Here is a 25528-nt window from a genome sequence, read left to right on the forward strand (position 1 = left end):
AGCCCTGGGGATGGCTGCCAAGTCTCCTGGGGTGTGTGCTGGGCCCCCGTCAGAGGAGGAAGCAGCCTGGCAAACGGTGTGTCAGACCTGAGATATGGCGGCCTCCCACACCCGGGTCCCTGTCCTGCCCAGGCCTCCCGAGGGAGGATGATGGTCATAGCAGTGGATAGTGGAGTGGGGCTGGCGCTGATCCTGCCCTTGGATGCTCCGGGATAGGGTGCCAGGGGATGAGCTGCCCCTGGCCAGGTCTGAGGGACCAACCAAGCTCGGGGCTGCTGGGGACCAACCACAGCATGTCCACAGCCCTCTCTGCAGATCCAGGCACCAGGTGAGCACCTGCCGTGGCTCATCCCATTATTCCCTACAAGATCACCATGAAATTTACAGCCCCACACTTTTCAGAAGAGCAAACTGAGGCTCAGAGAGATGCGGCGATTTGCCCAAGGTACACAGCTGGCAGAGGACAGAGTCATCTAGTAAACAGCTGGTCCAGGACCTGGTGGGATGTGTCTGAGGCAGAGTAGTTGATCATGAAGGTGGTGAAACTCTAGATGTTCCTACTCAGGAAAGCTGGTACAATGGACTCTGTCAGCTTCTCCATCATGCCTGCCTGGACGCCACTCATCCTGCAGTCTTCATTTAAATTCACAGTGGACTCATCCTGACATGGGGGGAGAGGAGGAGGAACATACAGTCAGTGACATCATGGTGAGCCACCAGGAGGACTGAGGTGACTTTCTACCCTCCTGTGTAGCTTGTGGGGAGGAGTGGAGGTCCAGATTCCTTTGGGAGTGGGACTTCGGGGCACTGTACTGAGAAAATTCTGGGACAGAGGGTCCCAAGGGAATCTCATATTTTAGTCTGGATTCTAGTACTGCCTTGATCATCTCAGGGTCCTGGGTGTGAAGACCCGTCTGCACCCACACTCACCTCAGAGCAGCCCTGGTCATTGATGGACTGGTGCACCTGTGTCCACTCCAGGGAGATGGCAAACTGGAAACCATCCACCAGCTCCTCGACCATCTCCTGGGTGCAGCTCTGCAGTGACAGTGCCCAGCAGTCAGACCAGGAGGGATCAGGGGTCTGCCTGGACTTTGCTACTGTGGGAAACCCCACCACAGATCAGGCACAGAGGTGAATCTGCATACACTCCACCAGGGAAGGAATGCGAGGACAACTTGAGGGCCCAGCATTCACATGCGGATAGAGGAGCTTGGTATCCAGCACTCACCTTCCTCTCCTGCAGCCAAGATCTTGAGCATGAACATGACACACTGCCCGACTCCCACCAACTGGCTTCCTGCTCCTGCTCAGGCTGGATCCTCCTCATCCCCAGCTTCCCTAACTCCACCTCCCACACACACACACATGAGGGTCAAGGGGTGTGGGGCTGTCCTTTTGGGATCACAGTTCTGGCCTGACCTAGAGTGGCCTGCCCTGGCCTACACTGTTACCTCATGGTTCCTCCTGCCAAAAGGCCACACACATTCGAGGTGAGGGCTGAGCCTAAGTCTAAAGCGACTTAACACGCTCTCATTCTGGGCTTTCCGGGGGCCAGAGCCTCGGAAAGTCACGGGACAACATGAGAACATCCTGCTGTGTCGAGTGTCTCCACTCAAATGAACTGGACAAGAGTCTGTGATTACAATGTGGGTGCCTGGTAACCAGAGTTCTAATTTCTGTTGGGCGCTGTGACCAAGGAAGTGAGGTCACTTCTTCAAGGTTCTATTACTTAGCCCTTTCCTTCAATGAGATCCACCCAAAACCCCCGCTAGGCTGTTGGCTGCTCTCCCTCCTTACCCGTGTCATCTCCATCACTGTACACAAATAACCATCACCACCCTCCCCACAGCTCCTTGGGAGTGGATCCAGGCCCCAGCTTTGAGGAGACAGAGCTGAGGTCAGACCTCTTTTTTCCTACCAGTTCTGTGTCTTAGAAAAGCTGTTGTGCCTCTCAAGATCACCCTAGTCTCCCAAGCTGCACAATGAGGGTTGGGCTAAAAGCAGCTTCCTAGAGACCTCTTCAGGTGTATATGTAATAATACGTACAACACCTGTGAGCTGGTGTCACATGTGTCTAATGAACACACTTAGAGATGGAGGAAGTACAAAGAGTAGGACATCACATAGAATACCAGTCAGAACTTCTCTAGGTCCCAGATGTGTGTTGGTAAGTCACTGCCCCTCTGAGCATCATTTTCAGGTCTGCATCCTGAAGGGGTTGAAATTAGAGGAAATTCAGACATTGTGATCCACTGGCATTAAGCCTTCCACGGCCCCCTGTTTTACTCAGAATCAGTCCCAAGAGGCTCATCTTAGCCTATGTGGTGGGATCCACCACAATGTTCCCATTGCTCCCTGCCTCCTTGAGTGCACATCCTTATGTCAGCACTAAGTGGTCAGTATCTGGCTTCTGAACAACAGAACACAGCCAAGGTGATGGGACGTCATTTCCAAGTTTTAATTATAAAACGTCTGTCACTTCCCAATTACTGGTTTACTTAGGTTCCCTACTTAACTCTCTCCTTCTGTTTCCATTACTCTCTCTCTCTCTCTCTCTCTCTCGCTCGCTCTTGCTCTCTATCAAACCACCAGAACTGGGAGAGCAAGTGCTGTTGTTTTCAGTTGCACTATGTAGAGGCTCCATAGGAGAGAACTGAGGGAGTGTCTAGCCAACAGACAGACAGGATCTCAGACTCTCAGTCCAAATGGATCCTTACAAAACCCATGGGAGTGATCTTGGGTGGGAATCCTCACCTATGTGAGCCCTGTTGAGACCACAGCCCCTTCTTCACAGAGACTTTGAGGCAGAGGCACCCAGCTAAGCCATGCCTGATGCTTGGCTAACAGAAATTGTGAGATGTTAAATATTTGTACTTTATTTGTGGCAGGTTTTGGAGTAAAGTTGTCACAGAGGAACAGAATGTAACAGTCTACCATGTCCCAGGATCCAGCCTGATCACCCTCCTCACTCCACTCCTCTCTCTTCTCAGGCTCCCTCCAGCCACACTGGCCACATATCTGACCTTCCCTGGTCAAACTCGCTTCTTCCTGTGAGTCTCTGCACCAGGGAGCCTTCTCCTTGACACAATAACTGTTCCCAGACATACGCAGGGGTGCTTACACTTGTCATTCTGGTCACAGCAAAGGTCTGAAATGCCTCAGGGCAGCCTTTCAGAAGCTCCTAGCACAGTCTCTACCATCACAGATCTCACATCCAGAAGAGCATTACATGATTTCCTCCTCCTTCCTCCCATTGAGATAAAACGAGTGCATGAGGAAGGGCTGTCTGCTTTTGCTGAAGCAGAGGCAAATCCTTCTGGTTATACCAGGGACACGACTGTCTCTTCCAGGCCAAATTTTTCCCACCACGAGTCCATTGTTTAAGGAAACCTTCATTCCCTCTCTTTCATGGGTCTGGTTTCCCCAAGAACACAGTGAACCATCCACTCTCCCTGTGCTGCATCACCATAAATCCACAGCCAGAAGATAAGCACCAGGTTAAAACACCACCAGATCCTGAATTCAGTCACTGCTGATACACAACCATCAATGTTGTCATTCAATGGTGACTCCTGAGGACAACTTTCCCCTGAGACCCACTCCCAGCCTGTCCTCAGCTTCTTATAGCAACACTGAGATTTCCTCAGATTCCTCCCAACCTGCGCAAGAAACATTCTGAAATGTTCTCTGTATTAATTTTCAGGGCCTGGGGACATAGTTAGATGTAATTTGAGCATGTATGTGCAGTAGTTTCTATGCATGTATTCTATTTTTCAAACATATAAAATAGTGTGGCTACTCAATGCACCAAGAAAATGGATAACTGACCAATTTTTGCATGATGTGAAGTCTTTAGAGAGTAAATGTCATGGTTAAGAACACAGAGTATGGAGCTAACTCCTCACGTCCAAATTGCAGCTCAATCCCTTATTAGATATGTGTATTGACTGAGTTATTTACCTGATTGGTGCCTCAGTTTCTTCATCTCTCAGTTGGCAATAATGATCAGCATACATATTTTGTAGGTTTATGAAGAGTATTAAAGGAGTTAATGTTTGAAAAATGCTTGGAACACCTAGTGTATTACCAGTGCTATACCTATATATTATAAATAAAATTTAGAAATTCTTCTGACACTGCTTGTGAGCCCCAGAGGGTGAGACTGTTGCCTGGACGTATGTAGAAAGCACTCCATGACATACAATGAATAAATGAGTGAACAACATTGGCGAATGCATTACCAATGTCACCTATATCACCCTACAGTCATTCCCAAGCCGAACTACACACAGACATTCCTGCTCTGTCCTGCATCATATTCCCTGGAGGAATCACTGGGGCTTCTTGGACCCTGGTAACCGTGCCCAGTAAAGGTTCTTTTCTGTCAGCAAACCCCAGTCTTTGTCCAATTGTTGCGGCTCACACGGTCTGCGCTGTGATCTTTGTCTTCACTAGAGGGAGAAGTGCCATCCACAGAGCTGGGCACACACAGAGCCTGAGCCTTGGAGAAAATGATTCCTTGGCCCTGGGCAGGTAGAAGAGCACAGGAACAGAGTGGGATTCGGGGAAAATCCTCCAGGTGTTGTCAGAAGGGATGGATGCAGGGGATGTGTCAGCAAGGACTGGTCTGGTTGGTGAGGCTTGGTGGTTAAATAGTAAGGGGGCTGGGAAGTTTAGTAGGTTCTAGCATAATACAATCAATATGAGGATCATGAAATCAGAATCAGCCTAATTAAGGCCAAATTAACCCAATGTCAGCGGTTCCCTGACACTGTAATCCAGTAGTGACTTATAATAAGGGTATTCGTGTTCTATCATCTCCTTTTCATTGATTGGCTAGAGTAATTATTCTTTACATAGCCTGTCTATTTTGACATAGTAAAGAAAATGTGAGTTTTAAAACAACCCTCCTTGGAAAAGTCTCCCTAACATATTGAATTAATAACAGAAGCCAGGACAGGAAATTCGCCACATATCTTGAGCTTTAGCCTCTGGTTTTAGATCTTCCTAACTGGTAATTTACTTACACTTCTGCTTTCTTTCTTGAGATTAGTCCATTTAGGATTAAGTAAGAGTGCAGCCTCATACCATGTGAAAAGTGGTGGGACTCTATGAAGAGATTTGCTTCATTCTGTCAGTGTGTGTGTGTGCGCATGTGTGTGTGTGGGGTGTATGAGACTTTTTGCTGCATCTGGCAGTGTGGGCCAGTGTAGACTCATTTTCTAGGGAAAAAATTTCCCTAATCACTTTCTCTGGACTTTCTTTTCACTGATGGCTTCGCCAGCACTGTCCAATAGTAACATTAAGCAATCTATATTATGGAATTTAAATATTTTTTAGTAGCCACATTTTAAAAAATGAAAACAAACAGGAGAAACTAACTTTAATAGTATATTTTAACCCACAATAACCAAGTTATTATCAATGTGGGTGCAGTCTATACAAAACTTAATAATGAGAGAGTTTACATTTTTTTCTGTGTTTCATAAATCCAGTGTTTACTTCCCACTTACAGTACAATTTGCATTTGTAAGACGAGTTTTTTCAGACATACATTCTCTGCACTGAGATTTAATGTTCACAATTGTCAAATAAGAGTCACTAGGAGTGGGGTGGATGATAATTTCACTACTGATTTAAGCTCTAATGGAGCTATGAACACCAACTTGTCAATGGGTTAATCAAATGAATAGTCACATAGTATAGAAGAATGGTATGATTTGGGAATTAGAAAAAGACTGGGGACTGTGTGTCCTGACAGGGAGCACCAAGGATTTTGTTGTTGAGAGCGAGAAGGACAAAAAAAGAATAAAGTCATACACATAAGTGTCTAACAACATGGGGGAGAAGAAATGACCTGCCGTAGTCCTGAGTTTTGACCTCGTGGTTTCTTTTCTTGACCCAAATCTCTTTGATGATGTCCCAGGACACAGGTCAGATTAATCCCCACAGGGAGAGAGGGAGGGTAGAAGTACAAGGCATCAGACATAATTGTCCTGGGAAGGCAGGCTTCATTTATAACTCTGGTCCACTTTCAAAATTTATTTTTATAGGGTAAGAGGAGAAGACGTATGATGGTCAAATCATCACAGAGGAAGTGAAATTATTGTGGAAAGCAATCTAAACCAAAGCCTGGTTTGAGAATCTCCATCCCTTTGAGGATCTCCAGTTACATATTGAAGAGGCCAGTTACTAAAATCACATCCTATCCTGGCAATGAGGTCAGATGCCATCAAAGTGAAGAAACCTTGGAGCAGCCTCAACAACTCTGCTGGCAGAAGAGACTGCAAGGTCTCCAGGCCTGCAGAGTGAAGGAGAACTGTTAAGTGCTTTGGACCTTGCAAAAGCCCTGCTGAATCCTGCACCTAGTTGCACAGGTGTATCCCTGCCAGGTCAGCTCGCACGTGTTCTGAACACCAGTCGCATGCCCACACCTGCCTGGTCTTCAGATTCGGCAGAGATGATCCCAGGAGCTGGTCTGTACATCCCACAGCTCCTTTGCAAACGTCTTCTGGTGACTGAGGAAGATATCAGGAAACAAGAAGGGAAAATGAAGACGGCAAGAGACAGACTGGCGGTATCACTGATGCAGACAGACTTGCTAGCGAGACAGGGAAAGTGAGGGGCCAAGAAGGACATCCCGAGAAACAAGTTGAAGAAAACAGAAGACGGCGCAGATGACATGGAGCTCACATTACATTAATGTCTCTGCAGGGGTCCCGACGATTTCTTTCTTTGAGCTCTTGAAACTTTAATATATACCAATAATTTTCTTTTCTTGGACTCCTTTGCATGACAGAGAATATACAGACAGTGATCCTTCTGACGTGAGAGATTGGGTTTCAGGTGAGGAGAGAAAGAAGATATTTCTTTCTCATTTTGTTCTCTCATTTTCCTTTACTGAGTGTTATCTATTTGTATTTTAAGACCAAGAGTTATCACAGTCAGGGGATTCTTTAGAGTTTTGCCCTCATTGTCACAGAGAAAACATACCTAGTCCAAATGGATTGTCCTTTTTGTGTAATATTGCAATAGATACCAACATAATATATCACTAAAGAGCTGTTATATCTGTCTTCTCAAAAAAGACACCTACTTCTGGGTCTCTATTTTTCTGGTATTTGTTGCACGTTGAATCACAGTTGCATATCATGAACTACTGGATTGTCCCTTTTTTTAGATTTATATGTGTTGGAAATTTGATTCATGAAAATTGATATGCCATTGTGGTATCATGTTGTCAGGAGAACGACTGTTTTCAGTATCACAAGTCTCACAATAAGCCAGTGTGTTGGGATTTGTCTATTTGCCTGATCGAGTATGTTGCACTCTTCAAATCCTCTTTATCATTACTTACTTTTGTCCCACAGATTTATCAGTTTCTGAGAGCAATTTGTTAAACAATAATAGAGTATCTTAGTATTTATATCTTCCCTAAGAAATGAGTTATATTTTAGCTAAATCTTCTCTCCTCTATTCTTCCATGTGGTAATCCTCTGGAATTTTGGTTCGAATGTGTTTTTAATGTCTTGCTTTAAAACTAATACTAAATTAGACAGACGTTTTTTCCTTTCCTTGTGACTCCTGTTATGTTTTCCTGGGTTCACATTTCTTCTTCTTGATGTACATTCTTTACCGCTTCTTTCACTGTGGGCCTGTGTGAGGTCAAATTTGAGTCTGTTTGTAGGTCAGATAACGTCTTTCTTTCTTTGACACATAGTTTGAATAGGTGTTTAATTTAGCTTTGTAGTAATTTTTTTCCTCCTTTGTCAAGTTATTTAATATTTCTGAGCCTCCACATCTTTAGCTTAAAATGGGAATAAATTCCTAAAATTGTGATGGTAACTGAGATAATACACGCAGAGCTTTCCAGTCATGTTGTTTAGAAGAAATTTGTCAATAATGATAACTATTATCACTACTTATAATGATATTATAAAAATTAATATATAATAATATATTAATGTATAATAATGATTATACATTTATAATTATAATGTACACTATATAATGTATAATATATGCAGTGTATAATAATAATATATTAATATTATTAATCATTAGAATCTTCATAGTGTGCATTCTCGGAGAATCACTGCTTCAGATTGAGAATGTGAAGCTCACACACAAAAAGTCTGAGAGAGTGCCATAACTGTGACTTTAATTCTCAGCCCTTGGGTATCTTCAGCTGTGGTCTTCTGCACAGAGTGTACAGATAATGTAATCTGTTCCAACAGACCCACGGCAGAACAGTGCAGCCTGCCTCATGCCTAGGATGCTCTGGGCTGTTTGTTGGGGAGCCTCTGCTGTGAGGCTAATTGGACTCTGTACAGAGAAAGATGAAAAAAGACTCTTTCTTTTCCCTCAGATTTCTCCCACCGAGTATTATTCACTTTTACATCCAAAGCAGACACTCTCTTCCCAGAGCCTGGGTGTTTCTCTGGGATTCAGGCTTCCCAGACACCTAGTTATTTCAGCTCCCAAGGCCTAAGGGGACTGCAGAATCATGTGTCACCCACCCTCCCATCTTGGACTGTTTCCCGTCACGGAGGACCCATGAGTGGGGACAGGAGCCATCAAGGGATATTGACCTGGAAGTCCTGGTGAATCTGAGCTTCAGAGAATGAAGCAGAAAAGGGGAATCTGAGACTGCCAGGCCTTCAGTGGGGGAGGAATATGGAGGAACCGAGAGGGGTGTGATGGCTGCACAGAGTGAAGGGGAGGGATGTTCCAAATTTTCCTAAGAAGGATAACCTTGCTCTGAAGTGGGGATTCGATTTTACATGATGGCAACATGTGTGATGGTTTCACCAATTCTGGTGTCCCTGAGGGATGAACTGGTGTGACACCACAGGACAGAAGTTGCAGTCACTTTCAGGACATAAGGAAGGTGAACCCTTTCAGCTTAGTCCCCTGTGAGCCAGTCAGGGGCCAAGTCTAGAAAGGCTCAGAACCTGCGTCTGTCAAATGTGGTTTCATTCTATTCCAGTCAAGCTCCTATGAACCCCAGCTGGGCAAAAGGGACCTCAGATCTAGTCAGATCTAGTCATCACAGCTTCCGTAGGTCACCATGAGGCAGGTAATAGCCCAGGCGTCGTCACTGGACCTCACAGTTGCTCTCCTTCTTACGCCAACAGACAGTGACTTCTGAGGTGAGGAGAGCGCATCAGAATGGTCCAGTCAGCTGCCCAGTATGTGAGACTCCAGGGGAAGGAGATGCCAAAGCCACAGAGACTGGAAGACTCCTGTGTCTCCCTCTTCCTTTTTTCCACTTAATTTTCACCCTCAGTCCTTCTTTTCCTTCCCTTTTCCCTCGTTCGGCTCTCTCTCTCTCTCTTTCCCCTACATGTTCTAGCTTAATTGAGGTATTCACGACATACAGAAAACTGCATATATTTAAAGTGAAAAATTTGATACATTTTGATTATAACTTATTGAACCATCACCACAATGAAGAAAAGGAATGCTATCTTCCCCAAATTTCCTCATGCTCATTTTAATTCCTCCTTCCCTGCCGTTTGCAAACACATTCTCATTCCCAGAGACGAGTGATCTGGTATATGTCCCTATAGATTTTCCTGTATTTTATAAAAATGTTTATAAAGGAGATGATATACTATGTACTCATTTTTCACTGGCTTCTTTCACTCAGCATAATTATTTTGACATTTATGCTTGTCATTGTATGTACTATGAATTCATACCTATCCCCAATCCTTCCCAGGCAGCACTGTGCACATGCCCGAGCACTTCCCATGTTGGTGTGAGATCCAATAGTAAAGGTGCATGCCCAAAAGTAGGAATGCGCCTTGGTGCAACTCTGGGAGGGGTTGGTGGCAGCCCTGGACCTGCACATGAACACTTTCTTGGATGGTTGGAAAGCACACCATGCCACTGCAGTCCCAAGGATTGGCCAATGCTCAGAACCCATGAAGAAGCCCCAACCACCAAGTACAGAGGCTGGAATGAGCATAAGAAAAGGCAGCAGCAGATATATGAGCACATATCTGCTTTCACAGGTGGCACAAATACCCATAGTAGTGCTGCGGTCTCACAACTGTGTACGTGCTTCCATGTGGTGGCATCTCTGAGCCCAGTGGGAATGCTTTCCCAGCGAGTGGAACACCCACTGTACCCACACAACTTCCAGCATATGGGGTGGGATCAGAAACACAGCTCATGCTTTCCCCACAGCGGTAGCAGGTGGAATCTGTGACCTGATACTACCACAAATACACAGGCAAGAGTTATTTCATCTAACAGCATAAGAAACTACAGTAAAAATTCAGAGCAGAAGGAAATGACAAATCTCCAGAAACGAAACTTGAAGTCACAGAAATTTACAATCTAAATGACAGAGTTCAAAATAACTGTCATAAAGAAACTCACCAAATTACAAGAGTGTTCAGACAGTTCCATGAACTCAAGAATAAAATTAATGAGGAAAAGGAATACTTCATCAAAGAGACTGAAACTATTAAAAAAAAAACAAGCAGAAATTCTGGATATGAATAACATAATTAAAAAGATAAAAAGGAATCTAGAATCCTTAAAAAATAGAGCTGATATTATGGATGAAAGAATTAGTGATTTAGAGGATCGAAAAATAGAAATTCTTCAAGTGGACGAGGAGAGACAACTCTGATTTTTAAAAAAGGAAGGAACTCTTGTAGAAATATACGACTCAATTATAAAAGCAACATAAGAATTATACGTATTTCAGAGGGAGAAAAGAGGGAGAAAGGAGCAGAGAGCTTGTTCAAAGAAATAATAGCTGAGAACTTCCCAAACCTGGGGAAGAACCGGACTTATAAGTACATGAAGCCAAGAGAATGCCTAATAACATCAATGCTAAAAGAGCTTCTCCAAGGCATATAATAGTAAAATTGGTAAAAGCCAATGACAAAGAAAAAATATTAAGGGAAGCAAGACAGAAGAAAATAACCTACAAAGGAATCTCTATCAGGCTTTCAGCATATTTCTTGGCAGAAAATTTACAGGCAAGGAAAGAATGGAATGATATATTACAAATACAGAAAGGTAAAAACTTTCAGCCAAGAATACGCTATCCAATGAAATGATGCTTATGATACAATGGAGAAATAAAAGTTTTCTCAGATAAACAAAGGCTGAGGGAGTTCATCGCCACTAAATCTCCCATACAAGCAATGATCAAGAACGTCCTCATACCAGAAATAAAAAGATGGCAAATGTCTATAAAGCTTTGAGCAAAGAGATAAATAGACAGACAAAATCAGAGGGCTACAGCTTTGATTCACAACAGGGTAGCAAATACTTAATTATAACTTAAAAGAAGAAGGGAAGGAAAGCATCAAAAGTAACTATAAACACTTCAACTTAGTCACAAACGCACAACACAAAAATGAATAACTTGTGACAACAATAACTCAGAAGGAGAAGAGGAAAGTGATGGAACCTGCTTAGACTAATGGAGATAAGAGGCTATCAGAAGATGGACTATCTCATCTATGAGATCTTCATACAAACCTCACAGTAACCAGCAAAGAAAAAATCAGAACACAGCCATAGATCATGAAAAAAGAGAAAACCTCCACAGAAAACCCGAAAAGTGAAATGGTAGTCAGAAACACAAAGGAAGAGAAACAATGGAAATATAGATTAAGTGGGATTAAGCCCTCAAGTATCAATAATCACTCTAAATGTAAATCGATTGAATTCTCCAATCAACAGACACAGAGTGGTGAGGTGGATTAGAAAACAAGACCCAACAATATGCTGCCTCCAGGAAACACATCTCAGCTCTAAAAACAAACAGGCTCAGAATGAAGGGATGGGAGACAATACTGCAAGCAAATGGCAAATAAAAGAAAGTAGGAGTTGCCATACTTATATCAGACAAAGCAGACTTCAAGATAAAAAAGACTATGAGAGACAAAGAGGGTCGGTATATAATGATAAAGGGGACTTTCCACCAAGAGGACATAACACTTATAAAGATGTATGCACCTAACACAGCAGCACAAAAGAATATAAAGCAACTATTAATAGACCCAAAGGGAGAAATTCACAGCAACACAATAATAGCAGGGGAAGTGAACACCCCACATACATCCATGGATAGATCATGCAGAGAAAGGCAACAAGTCAATAGTGGAATTAAATGAAACATATGAGCAGATGAACTTAATCGATATACATAGAGCATACCCTCCCAAAACAGCAGAATACACATTCTTCTTAAGTGTACATGGAACATTCTCAAAGATAGACCATATGTTGTGAAACAAGGCAAGCCTGAATAAATTTAAGATTGAAATCATATCAAGCTTCTTTTCTGACCACAATGCTATGACACTAGAAATCAACTACAAGAAAAAAGATGGGGAAGTCACAAATATGTGGAGACTAAAGAACACATGACTGAAGAACCATTGGATCAATGAACAAATCAAAGGAGAAATCAAAAAATACCTGAAGACAAATGAAAATGAAAAGACAACAAAACAACTCTTATGGGATGTAGCAAAAGCAGTTCAAAAAGGAAATTCATAGCAATACAAGCACAGCTCAACAAACAAGAAAAATACCAAATAAGTAACCTTAAACTACACCTTATAGAACCAGAAAATGAAGAATAAATGAAGCCCAAAGTCAGCATAATGAAGGAAATAATAAAAATTAGAGCAGAAATAAATGACATAGAGACTTAAAAAACTGTGGAAAGGATCAATGAATCAAAGAGCTGGTTCTTTGAGAAAACTGAAACAAAATTGACAGACCCTTAGCCAGACTCACTAAGAAAAAAAGAGAGAAGGCTCAAAGACATAAAATTAGAAATGAAAGAGGAGAAATTGCAACAGATACCAAGGAAACCAAAGGACAATAAGAGAATACACTGAACAACTTACATACCACCAAATTGGATAACCTAACAGAAATAGATAAATTCTTAGATTCACACAACCTCCCAAAACTGAATCAAGAAGAAAGAGAGAAAATGAACAGACCAATCACAAGTAAAGAGAACGAAATGGTCATCAAAAACCTCCCAAATAACAAAAGTCCAGGACCAGTTGGCTTCTATGGAGAATTCTAACAAATATTCAAACAAGAATTAATACCTATGCTTCTCAAGCTACTCCAAACAGTTGAAGAAGATGGAACACTTCCTAATTCATTCTATGAGGCCAACATCACCATGACAGCAAAAGCATGCAAGGATAGCACAAAGAAGGACTATTACAGGCCAATATCACTGATGAACACAGATGCAAAAATCCTCAACTAAATATCAGCAAATGGAACACAGCAATATATTAAAAGGATCATATACCATGATCAAGTGGAATTTATACCAGGGATGCAGGGATGGTTCAACATCCACAAATCAATCAATGTGATACACCACATTAATAAAATGAGGAATAAAAATCACATGATCCTCTCCACAGATGCAGAGAAAGGATTTGACAAGATCCAACATCCATTTAGGATAAAAACTCTCAATAAAATGGGTATAGAAGGAAAGTACCCCAACACAATAAAGGCCATATATCACAAACCCACAGCCAACATCATACTTAATGGTGAAAAACTTAACGCCATTCCTCTGAGAACAGGAAGAAGACAAAGGTGCCCACACTCGCCACTCCCATTCAACATAGTACTGGAGGTTTTGGCCAGAGCAATTAGGCTGGAAAAAGAAATAAAAGGAATCCAAATTGGAAAGTAAGAAATGAAACTCTTGCTGTTTGCAGATGACATGATTGTAAATATAGAAAACCCTAAAGAATCCATCAGAAAACTATTAGAAATAATCAACAACTACAGCAAAGTTACAGCGTACAAAATCAACTTACAAAAAGTAGTTGCATTTCTATACTCTAATAAAGAACTAACAGAAAGAGAACTCAAGAATACAATCTCATTTACAATTGCAACATAAAAAAAAAGTGTCTAGGGATAAATTTAACCAAAGAGGTTAAAGAACTATACAATGAAAACTATAAGACTTTATTGAAAGAAATCAATGATGACCTGAAGTAATGGGAAGATATTCCATGCACATGGATTGGAAGAATAAACATAGTTAAAATGTCCATATTACCTAAAGTAATCTACAGATTCAAAGCAATCCCAATCAGAATCCCAATGACATTCTTCATAGAAACAGAACACAGAATCCTGAAATATATATGGAATAACAAAAGACCTCACATAGCCGAATCAATCCTGAGAAGAAAGAACAAAGCTGGAGGCATCACAATCCTAACTTGAAAATATATTACACAGCTATAGTAATCAAAATGGCATGGTACTGGCACAAAAACAGACTCATAGATCAATGCAGCAGAACTGAAAGCCCAGGGAAAAAAACACACATCTGTGGTCAGTTAATCTCTGACAAAGGAGCCAAGATTATACAATGGAGAAAAGAAAGTCTCTTCAATAAATGCTGTTGGGAAAACTGGACACCCACCTGCAAATGAATGAAAGTAGATCATTATCTTCCACCATACACGAAAATTAACTCGAAATGGATAGAAGACTTGAATCTAACACTTAAAACCATAAAACTCCTAGAAGAAAATATACGCAGTACAGTCATTGACATCAGTATTAGCTGCACCCTTCCCAATACCATGTCTACTCAGGCAAGGGAAAGAAAAGAAAAAATATACAAATGGGACTTCATGAGACTAAAAGACTTCTGCAAGGCAAAGCAAACGATGAACAAAACGAAAAGACAGGGCCAGCCCCGTGGCTTAGTGGTTAAGTTCGCGAGCTCTGCTACTGGCGGCCCAGGTTCGGATCCCAGATGCGCACAGACGCACCGCTTGTCCGGCCAAGCTGAGGCCGCATCCCACATACAGCAACTAGAAGGATGTGCAAGTATGACGTACAATTATCAACTGGGACTTTGGGGGAAAAAAAAAAAGGAGGAGGATTAGCAATAGATGTTAGCTCAGAGCCGGTCTTCCTCAGAAAAAAAGAAGAGGATTATCACGGATGTTAGCTCAGGTCTGATCTTCCTCAAAAAAAAAAGAAAAGACAACCCAGGAACTGGGAGAAAATATTTGCAAATCATATATCTGACAAGGGGTTAATCTCCAAAATATATAAAAAACTCACACACCCAACAACAATAAGAAAGATAATGCAACCTAAAAATGGGCAGAGGATATGTACAGACATTTTTCCAAAGAAGATATACAGAGGCCCAACAGGCACATGAAAAGATGTATAACATCACTAATTATTAGGGATATTCAAATCAAAACTACAATGAGCGATCACCTTACACCTGTCAGAATGGCTATAACACCCAAGAAAAAAAATAACAAATGTTGGAGAGGATAAGGAGAAAAGAGCACCCTCACACACTGCTGGTGGGAATGCAAATTGGTGCAGCCACCAGGGAAAACAGTATGGAGATTTCTCAAAAAATTAAAAGTAGAAATACCATACCTTCCAGCTATCCCACTACTGGGTATTTATTCAAAGAAATTGAAATCAACAATTCAAAGAGATTTACTCACCTTCGTGTTCACAGCAGCATTATTCACAATAGCCAAGACATGGAAGTACCTCAAGTGCCCTGCTACAGATGAATTGATAAAGAAGATGTGGTATGTATTATATACAATGGAATACTACTCAGCCAGAAAAAAAAGACAAGATCATCCTGTTTGCAACAACTTGGATGGACCTTGAGGGTATGATGTTAAATGAAATAAGCCAGACAAAGAAATATGCATGATTTCACTCATATGTAGAAGATAAACATACACAGGGATAAAGAGAACAGATTAGTGCTTACCAGAGGGGAAGGGGGCTGAGTGTTGAGTGAAAGAGTTAAAGGGGCACATATGGATGGTGATGGAAAAAAGTTAGACTACCGCTGGTAAGCACGATGCAGTCTATACAGAAATTCACAAATAATAATGAACACCCGAAATTACACAATGTTAAAACCCTTTATAATTTCAATAGAATAATTAAAAAAAAATTCATTCCTTTTTATGATTGAATAGTATTCCACTGTGGGGATATACCACACTTTGTGTATCCGTTCACCAGTAGATGGACATTTGGGTTGTTTTCCGTTTTTGTCTACTATAAATAGGTTGTTATCAACATGTGTGTACAAGTCTGTGTATAGACATAAGTGTTTATTTCCCTTGGATGGATTCCTAGGAGAGGAATGGCTGGATAGACGTATGTAATTATTAAAGACGCATCCAAGCTATTTTTCACCAGCACTCGATGAGAGTTTCAGTGACTTGACATCTTCAACAACACTTGCTATAGTCAGTCTTTTTAATTTTAGCCATTCTCAAGTGTGGTGGAATCTCATGATGACTGTCACTTACATTTCCCCAATGACTCATGTTGTGAAGGAGAAGGCAAGTCACGCACAGATTGGGAGAAAACATCTGCAAAACATATCCCTAGAAAAGGATGTGTATTTATAATATATAAAGAGCTCTTACAACCCAATAGTAAGAAGACAAGCAACATGTCATGGCTTACCAGGAGACAGCAGATCAGGCCTGTGATGAGCACCAGGAGTCCCGCCAAGCAGATGAGGATAAGGGCCCAGAAGGGGAGGTCTGGGGAGACAAGTGGTGAGGTAAGCCACGTCCTGTCATCGCCCAAGGGCTCCTGGTGACCCCACTGTGCCTCAACCCTCCTTGACAAGGGTTGGCCAACATTCTTCATCATCCAAGACACTGTGTGCACGGTTCTCTTCGATGAGACACAGCATCAACATACTCGTCCCCTACCATGGGCTGGGGCTTCCTGCAGGTTTACCAGGCTTCTCAGTCAAGGTATCATCTCTATTGGGAGAATATTCTGGAAGTGAATGAAATGGAGAATGCATGTGAGTGTGTTTCACTCTTTTTAATAAAACTTTTTAGACACAGAAAAATAAAGGGAACAGTCTCATAAACATCCATCATCTAGATTTAACACTGTATATTCCATCCAATTAAAACAATATTTCATCAATGTATAAATTATTAACACTTGCCACCCTTGATTCATCCCATGTTTTCAATTAAATATTAAAGTCAAGTAGACATCATGATGTTTCACCCAATTTTAGTTTCCATTTCTAAAAAGTGAGCATACTTTGCTACAAAATCCAATACCATTATCACAGAACAAAAGTGTAATAAATTAAACCAAATTCATACCTCTGGGCACAGAGGACTGAATTTGGGCTGGACTTTCTTAGGACGGTCGGGGGGAGAATGGGTCATCACAGTTGGCAAGCCTATGAGATCTCTCTAAATTTGTAAAATCCCACTCAAAAGCGTTCTTCCATGCCTGGAAACACATCATCCCCTTCTACTTTATCTATTTCCTTAATATTCATTTTCTAGGATTAACCTACAATGTAATATCCTGCAGGAAGTCTTCTCTGAATACCACCTCCAAGTATGAGTTTGTTCACATCAAATAATTGATAAGTTTCAATTCTCTATTCTTGTTATTGCCAGCTACAACATAAACTCCAGGAGGGGAGGACACACAGCACTCAGTGGGCATGGGGGGAGGGGTGCAGGCCCCCCTACTTGTACCTCTATCCAGACAAACTCTTAGAGGTGTGCTGTCTGATATGGAGCAGCAACAAGTCTCTTTTTGAATTAAAATTAATTTTAGTTAAATAAAATAAAAAATCTAGTACCTCAGTAACATTAAAAATCAGTAACTATAAAGACCAGTCACAATACCATCCTTCGAGTACTCAACAGCCACATGCGACTATGCACTGCAGAGCACAGATATAGAACATTCCACCACTGCAGAAAGTTCTAGTGCATTGGTGCTCATCTAGAGTGGGACTTGGCAAACTATAGCCTGTGGATCGGAAACCACATGACCCCTAAACCTGTAAGACTGCTTCACACAGAGCTGGAGGCCCTCACTGACCATCTGGCCCAGTGGCTTTCAGTGGAGAGATAAGGAAACAAAAGTCCAGAGAGGGGAGGTGACTAGCTTGAGGTCACAGAGCTGTCTAGGAGAAGGTGACGGCCTCCAATATTACACTGGTGTCCTTGTCTCTCTCTCCATGTTGGGAAAAGGCTGGGGGACTATGCCACCTCCTGCCAGCCTGAGAAAGTTCAATGATCTCTCAGCCCCAGGCATCCAGAGTCCACAGAAAGGCCTCACTTCATTTCCCAATGACCAGGGAGCCTTAACATCCCCAAGGACACTCTTCCTGTCCAGGGTCAAGTTCTGCAGCTGGGTCCATTCTGGGTCAGCCACAGGAATTCCTCATAGATGGCAACTCTGTCCAATATTAGTGGCAAGGCGGCAAGGTACACAGGGAGTCCACTCCAGTGTGGATACTGTGGGGGACAGACATGGAAGGGCACAAGGGATGAACAAGGGTGTCTAGAATTCTACCCTGATTCTAGATTCCCTGTTTCTGTATCCTGTCCAAGATAACTTTCTGCAATAATGTAAACATTTGACTGTACTACCAAATACACTCATTATTAGCCCCATGTTGTTATCATGCACTTAAAACGTGGCTAGTGTATGTGAGTGAGGAACAGGATTTCTCAAGTAATTTCATTTTAAGTAATTAATTTATAAATAAATAACCACAGGGAGAACATTTTTGAAACATTTGAGAAAAGTCTTCTGCAAATGCATAAAAACAATGAGAACACTGGTAAAAATGGTCAAAATCAACTTTTCAGAAGTCTAGAAATTAATCAACGGCTTGTAAGAATCTGAGGAGGGTTTAGTGAAGAAACATGGTGGAATCTTGATAACGGGAGCAAACTTTGTGGCATTATAACTTGCACTATTCCCATCCTGCTCTCACAATATCCTCCATAACTTTGAAAACCATCAGTCTCAGAACCATGGTAGCTGAGACAACCAGTAGCCAAGCAGCCATAATGGGTTTGGAGCTCTGAAAAGACCCATCCCCATCGAACTGTCACTAGCTGACCTTCCTGGCAGCTCCCTGAAAAAGCCCGATGTTCAGAGCTTGACGTTACTTGAGTCAGAGCTTGCCCAGGGAGGAAAGTCTGTCCCCAGGGCACTTGCTAAAAATATTCAGGGCTAATTGTTTTCTATTGTAGTTGCCTGAGGGAGTGATACCAGCTGAGGCAGGTAAGAGGTGAGCCAAAAACTTAGAAGAACAATTGGGGGAATGAGATGTCCACAGGGGGCTTTGAAAAGCTCCAGTGTATTTGCGGGCATCTAGAAGGCCACAAGTGCTCAGGGCTGTGGCACGCCCAGGAAAGACTTGAGAACATCTTAACCTCTCACCTCTAGTTGAAGGGTTGGCTTAATATCTGAAAACTTGACTATGTATTACACAATATTAATAGAATAAGGGCCAATACCACGCAATCTCGACTCCGTATACAGAAAAGAATTTCACAAAATACAACGCCCTTCATGTCTAAAAAAGAAAACACTCAACAATTTAGGAATAAAAGAAGCTTTCTGAACCTATAAACAGCATCGATGAAAAACCCACGGCTAACACCATATTCAATGGTGAAAGACTGAAAATTCCCCCCTAAGAAGAGGGACATGACAATGATGTCTTCCCGTATCTCGTATGTTAATCACAGGTACTAAAGGTTCTAATGAGGGCAATTAGGCAAGAAAAAGGAATAAAAGAAACCCAGATTGGAAGGGAAGAGGTAAAACTATTTGTTTTGCAGATGAGAAGATATTGTATATAGAAAAACCTAAAAAATACACTCCTCTCCACACACAATATGTGAATCGTATCCTAATAGGTGTATAAAAAATTTAAATTGCCCCATGTGGTTAGCAGCTCCACTATTGGAGAGCACAGTTAGACTGCTGATATTTGTTGAAAGTCTCCAGAAGAGGAGGAGGAGCAGGATGCTCGAGGTTGGTGGCACCAAATGTTAATGCTTTTCTCATCCCCCAAAAGCCTATGGAAGGAGATGTTAGGATTAGCTGACAGGGATGTGGGGCAGAATGGGCACGATGTAAGTGACTTCCAGATCAATGATGTGTCATGGGAGCTCAGAGTCATCTGCCACCAGCTCAGCCAATGCTTCCAATCTCCTCAACCTACATTAAGTTGGTGACCAGGCAGGAGTGGAATATGTCTCAAAGCTGACTGCCGCTGTAGAGCTTGGTGACCTAGAACAAAAGCAAGGGAGAGTGGGTGAGATGGAGGTTTCCTGGGGATGCAGGGGGCCACTGGAGCCAGTGAAAGATCACAGACCTTGGGACAAGAGAGACCTGACTTCTAATCCTGGCTCTGCCCCTAACTCACTGTGTGACCTTAGGCACAATACTCCCCTTTCTGAGCTTCAGTTTACCCATGTGAGAAATGGGCAAGGCAGCTAGGACATCACCCCTGGACACTGAGAGAACCCAGACATGCAGGGAAAGTGAAGGGTTGAAACAATCACGTAACAGATGTAAGTCAGATGGAGGAATGACGGTGCCCTCAGGGCAAGGAGAGACGGGAGTGGGAGACGCCACCTGGTACTGGGTGTCTCTCAGCAAGGCGGAGTACTCCTAGGATGTGGGCTCCGAGATGCTGAGGTTCCAGCTGATGATGCGGAAATGTAGCTGGTGCTCTCTCTTGATGGATAAACTCTGGGCTGCAGAGCCAGGAGCCACCGAGAGGAAGAGCAGACAGGTGGCGACACTCAGCTCCCAGCACAGAGGCATAGAGGCCCACGGGGATAGGTTGGTGGGTGCAGACAACGTCCATACAGGTGGCTGCCCCATCCTTCTCAGGCCTGGGGAGAGAGGGATGTGGGGACTCTAGAGAGAGGTCCTGAAACCTCTGGGGGTGGGGGACAGAACAGGAAGGAGGAAATGGGAGGACAGTGGGGAGACAGAGAGGGGTGGTCACAAAAGTGGTCATTAGGGGCAAATGCTGAGGGGAGGGTCTCACCTGAGGGAGACCAGTCTGCAACTTGAGTAGAAGGGGCCCAGGCTGCTCTTCTTGAACAAGGATACAGCTGGGGAGGAAGGAGGAGGAGGAGGAGCAGGAGGGACAGGGGTTGGAGGAGGGGCTTGGTGGGATTTAACCCACCAGGAGCTGCTGGAACCAGGGTTTCACCAGGCTCTGCAGGACCCTCTCAGTGAAGTTGAACGTGGCCTAGCCATTGTTCATGTCTGATGAATACCGGAGGGTGGAGATGGTGACGTTGACTGTGAGGGTCTTCAGGTTGTGCCCCAAAGCTGCAAGAAGAGAGGGAGAGCGATGGCCATCTCTGAAAGCTGGCCTGAGACCAGACCAGAGTTCTGCACTCATTATAATCTGTCGTCTTCTCTCACAGTGGCACCACCACCCACCCGTGTGGTCACCCAAGTCAGAACCAGCATATCTACTCAGCTCCTCCTCCCTCCCAGTAACACCCATTCACCTTGCACACTAGTCCTCACATACACTCCCTCTCTCCATCCCTGTCTTAGCTCAGGTCTTAACTTCCTTCACCCGGACCAACACCCCAGCAGGCTCACTGGATGCTTTGTCTAAAGGATGTTCTACATGGACTACTAGAAGAATCTTTCTGAAATGAATACCTCACTAGGGCCACCACTGCTCTAGTACCACCCATGGCTCCCTATGGCCTTCAGTGTTTAGTTCAACCTTCTTGACCTGACACTCAAGGCTCTACTCAATCTGGCTCCCGCTGACCTTTCAGTCTCATTTTATCCATCTATTGCTGGTTAAACATTATGCTTCATGCAACCCAAATTCGTTTCTATTCTCCCCATATGGCATGTTGTTTCTGGCCGGAGCCTTTGCTCACACAATCCTCTCTGCCAGGAAAACCCTTCATCCTCTATTTGCCAGGGTCCCTCCTACACATTCTTAAAGACTTCATTTTGGTGTAACTTTCTCTAGCAAGCTCCTTCCCTTCAAATTATGCCAGGTGCCTCTCCCCGAAATATCCCACATTGTATTATAATTGTGTGTTAATTTCACAAGTCTAGGGGCTCTCTGAGAGCTGGCCTTAGACTGAATCTTTGGTATAATCTTTGTGATCAGCATGATTGTCCTAAAACCAGAATTTCATACCCTGGCTTCCCAGCTCCTGGATCACACCTGGCTCATGGGGAGTGGGGCCAGAGGGCTTCTCTTGGGAAGGAAAAGGTGCCCCCAGATACCTGTGGTGGCTTCTGGTGGCACAGGTGATTATCAAGTATGCAAGGACGTGGTGGCCGGCTTGGGAGATGTGCATAAGGCTGTCATCAGGGAGGGACAGAGTGGGAGGAGACCCGAGGCTCACACGGGCTCCAGCACTGGCTGTCTCAGGACCACCATTCACAGGTGAAGCATAAATGAGAGTGAGGGGACCGGTGACTGTGTGAGTAGAGGGATGAACAAGCCTGTGGATGAGAGGAGCCCAAGAGAGAGAGATAGGTGAACAAGAGTGACTGAACTCGGAGGAGAGACAGATAGGCAGAAAAATGGGCAGGTGGATGGGATACCTGGAAAAGGAGGACCAAGGGCGGGGCTCTAGGAGAATTAAAGTGAAAACCATGTGGGGTCAGAATGTGGTGGAGAACATGTTTGTGTCTAAGGCTTTCTCACACTGGGCTGGGACTCTCCACCAGAACCCGGGAGGGAGAGAAGGGATGAATTAGGGCCCTTCCAGGTCCTTCCCTCACCAAGGACAGCAGATGAAGGAGAACAAGTGCTCCCAAACTCCAAATGCAGACGGGACACAGGAGATCAGGGCCAGGAATACTCACTGCTGGTAGTCGGGACCACGTCTCCATAGGTGTAACCTGTGGAGAGAAGGCGAGAGGAGCTGAGCAAGAGTTGGGGTGAACATAAAGAATTAAGGGAGAGAAAAGATGTAGGGATCTTTGTGGGAAAAGCAGAGGGGAAAGCAGAGGGGACGAGTGGAGGGGTGTTCAGGGGGAAGGCAATAAGATGGAATGTGGCTGGACCCAGTGATCATGCAGTGATGAGAAGACTGAACCCAGAGCAGGAGGATAGAGAAATGGATCATAGCTCACTTTAGAGCAATGGAGGGAACACAGAACAGACAGCATGGCTGTAGCACAGCCCCTCACCACTGAGGTAGAGGCTGTCCCAGTCCAGGATGAAGGAGCAGAGGTGGGTGATGCACTGAGTCTCACGGCTCAGCTCCCAATAGAGACACTCTCTGTCCAGCCCGGGACCTGCGGGGGTCAGAATGGAAGGTGCAGATGATGTCCACGCCAGTGGCTACCCCACCCTTCTAAAGCCTGGGGGAGGAAGATCATGGGGATGTGGAATACTGAGCAGGGTTCATTCTGGTTGTGGAAAGCAAGAGAGGGGAAGGGAGGAAGGTGATGGAGATGCTGAAGGGGCTGCTCTGATGCCTGCAGGGGCTCTCCTAGGTGTCTCCCGTGTGAGACAACCCCCTCACAAGTAAGGCCTGACTTCTTTTAGGATATGGAGGGGGTTGCCTGTGAGTGGCAAAGAGGGGTGAACACACAGACCTGGGTCAGGGGGAACCTGCAGGTCTGCACAGACAGCAGCGAGAACAGTCAGTGCCCTGTGCCATCTGACACATGCAGGCAAGAAAGTACCGTTATGTTTTCTCGGTTCTACACTCCATGGTCTTTTTCTTCCTACTTCTTTCCTACTCCAAAGCCATCACTCAGGCCTAAGGAACAATCATCTTATTCCTAATCTTATTCCCAGCACCTCCTATCTTGCCTATTAAGTCTTCATTCTTAACCATGAAGTCCATTTTAACCCACATGCTTAGACCAAACGCTAATCACGTCATCCTTCTACTCGCATCTCTCCAGAGTGTCACCACTGGTCTTAGAACAGAGTCCCAAGTCACCCGAGATCTGGGCCTGCCTGTCCCCCCTCGCCAGTGTGGCTCACACCCCTCTCCCTGTGTTGATTCGGCTCAGCCATACTTCTTCTCAGTTCGTGGACACACCAGGCTCTCTGCTTCAGGGGTGTCCTCATGCGGGTCCCTCTGCCTGAAACGCTCTCTTGAACACGCTCCCACACCCTCACTCCAGTCTAACCCTCTAACTAGCTAAATCCAGTCCCAACTCTAGCTCTCAAGCTAAATATCAGTCCTTCTCAAGAGGGCTTCTCTGCCACCTCATGTTGATTCCCCTTGTGCCAAACTCCCACATCATTCTCATCATTAACTTTTCAAAATCCAAATTCACAAATACAATGTAAATTCCATAGAGGTGGGACAAGGTCTCTCTGGTTCTCCAGGTCCCCATGCATGTGTCCCAGGGCCTGGCTCATGAGATGAGGAACCATCCCGGTTTGTCTAGGATTGCCCTGGTTTGAACACTAAACGTCCTGTGTCCTGGAAAACCCCACTGTCTTGAATAAACGAGGATGGTTGGTCTCCATTAATTATACACTCAGAGACTATCTATTGCATGACAAGCACACATTCCCCTCAAGAACATCACAGGAAAGCTAGAATGAAAAAGGCACACACACATACACACACAATTAGTAGAGGCCAACTACTAAATACAAAATTACTTAACAAGATATTCTGCAACGTGAATCACCAGACCGTTATTTCAGAAAAGTTTCAAGAAACAAAGTTAATTCCCTTTAGAAGGCAAGGTGGAGAGGACAGTCTTTTTGGAGACTAGCGCCCTTCCCTTCAATCTACAGTGTTGCTTAGTACTCCTCCAAATGATTTGAAATGTCATAAAGAAAAAAATGCTCAAAATAAATCTGGCTACTGGCAAATTCAATTTTAGTTTTGTTATTAATACAAAGAAGTTCAAATCATCTTTTTCCCTGAATGTTCCTTTATTTCAAATTTATGTGGAGCATTTATAGGACTTTAGAAATCAAACTGAATGGGTCTAAGGAATGTTGTTGAGTATCCCTGCTAATATTTCATGGGATGTCTTCTAATACTACATACACACGCAAAACATTTCTGTATTTATATTATATATAAATCCTGACTTTTGAGTATTATGCAATGCAAGTAAATCTATATTTTCTACTATAATACACATTTGCAGTTATTTAGGTTTGTTTCATGTGTTTTTATTTGCATATAACTGTACTTACTGAAATATTTACCACACAGAACCACACACAGCTTACCATCTTTCCATCCATCAAATATCAATAATTTTTCTCAAGATACCTTCACTCTCAGTGACTCCAGGTGGTGACAACCCGAGCCCAGGAAAGCCCAGTGGCAGGTCTTCTGCACAGCGGAGGCTGCAGGAACCTGTTGGTACCATGTCCACAGGGTACTCACCTGGTCACACAGAAATCCATGGATCAGCGAGGACAGGTGAACCCTGAGCCTGGTTTCACCTCAAACTTGAGCTCCACTGATGCTTTTTGTGTCTGAGGTGGGAAAAAAAGCGCAAACAAGCATTTGAGGCCTTTTATAGGGTGTTGGATGGAAAGGCCAACCCCTTTCACTTTTCTATTTTATATATACTGATTTAACTGTAACTATTGGCTGTGGCTGGATTTTCCCGATTCCTATCCAGCCACCTGCTGCACCCTGAGATGGGAGAAAGCAGCTTCGTGCTGTGTGCACTTGAG

General features: G+C 43.6%; 1 long non-coding RNA gene across 4 annotated transcripts; it reads right to left on the bottom strand.

Moving 5' to 3' along the window:
• Positions 1–227: 227 nt before the first annotated feature.
• LOC131402144 (uncharacterized) lies at positions 228–25277 on the bottom strand. 4 transcript variants are annotated; one of them, XR_009218314.1, is made up of 7 exons: positions 23047–23123; positions 22720–22755; positions 20909–21198; positions 20488–20750; positions 20072–20139; positions 16519–16842; positions 228–661 (listed from the first exon to the last, which is right to left on the bottom strand). It is a non-coding gene; the product is annotated as an uncharacterized LOC131402144 (long non-coding RNA). The 4 variants fall into 4 exon arrangements; XR_009218315.1 differs by lacking the exons at positions 22720–22755; positions 23047–23123 and adding an exon at positions 25233–25277; XR_009218316.1 differs by lacking the exons at positions 22720–22755; positions 23047–23123 and adding an exon at positions 22132–22340 and having other exon boundaries at positions 21050–21198.
• Positions 25278–25528: the final 251 nt, after the last annotated feature.

This window comes from Diceros bicornis, assembly GCF_020826845.1.
Source record: "Diceros bicornis minor isolate mBicDic1 chromosome 30 unlocalized genomic scaffold, mDicBic1.mat.cur SUPER_30_unloc_3, whole genome shotgun sequence".
NCBI lineage: Eukaryota > Metazoa > Chordata > Mammalia > Perissodactyla > Rhinocerotidae > Diceros > Diceros bicornis.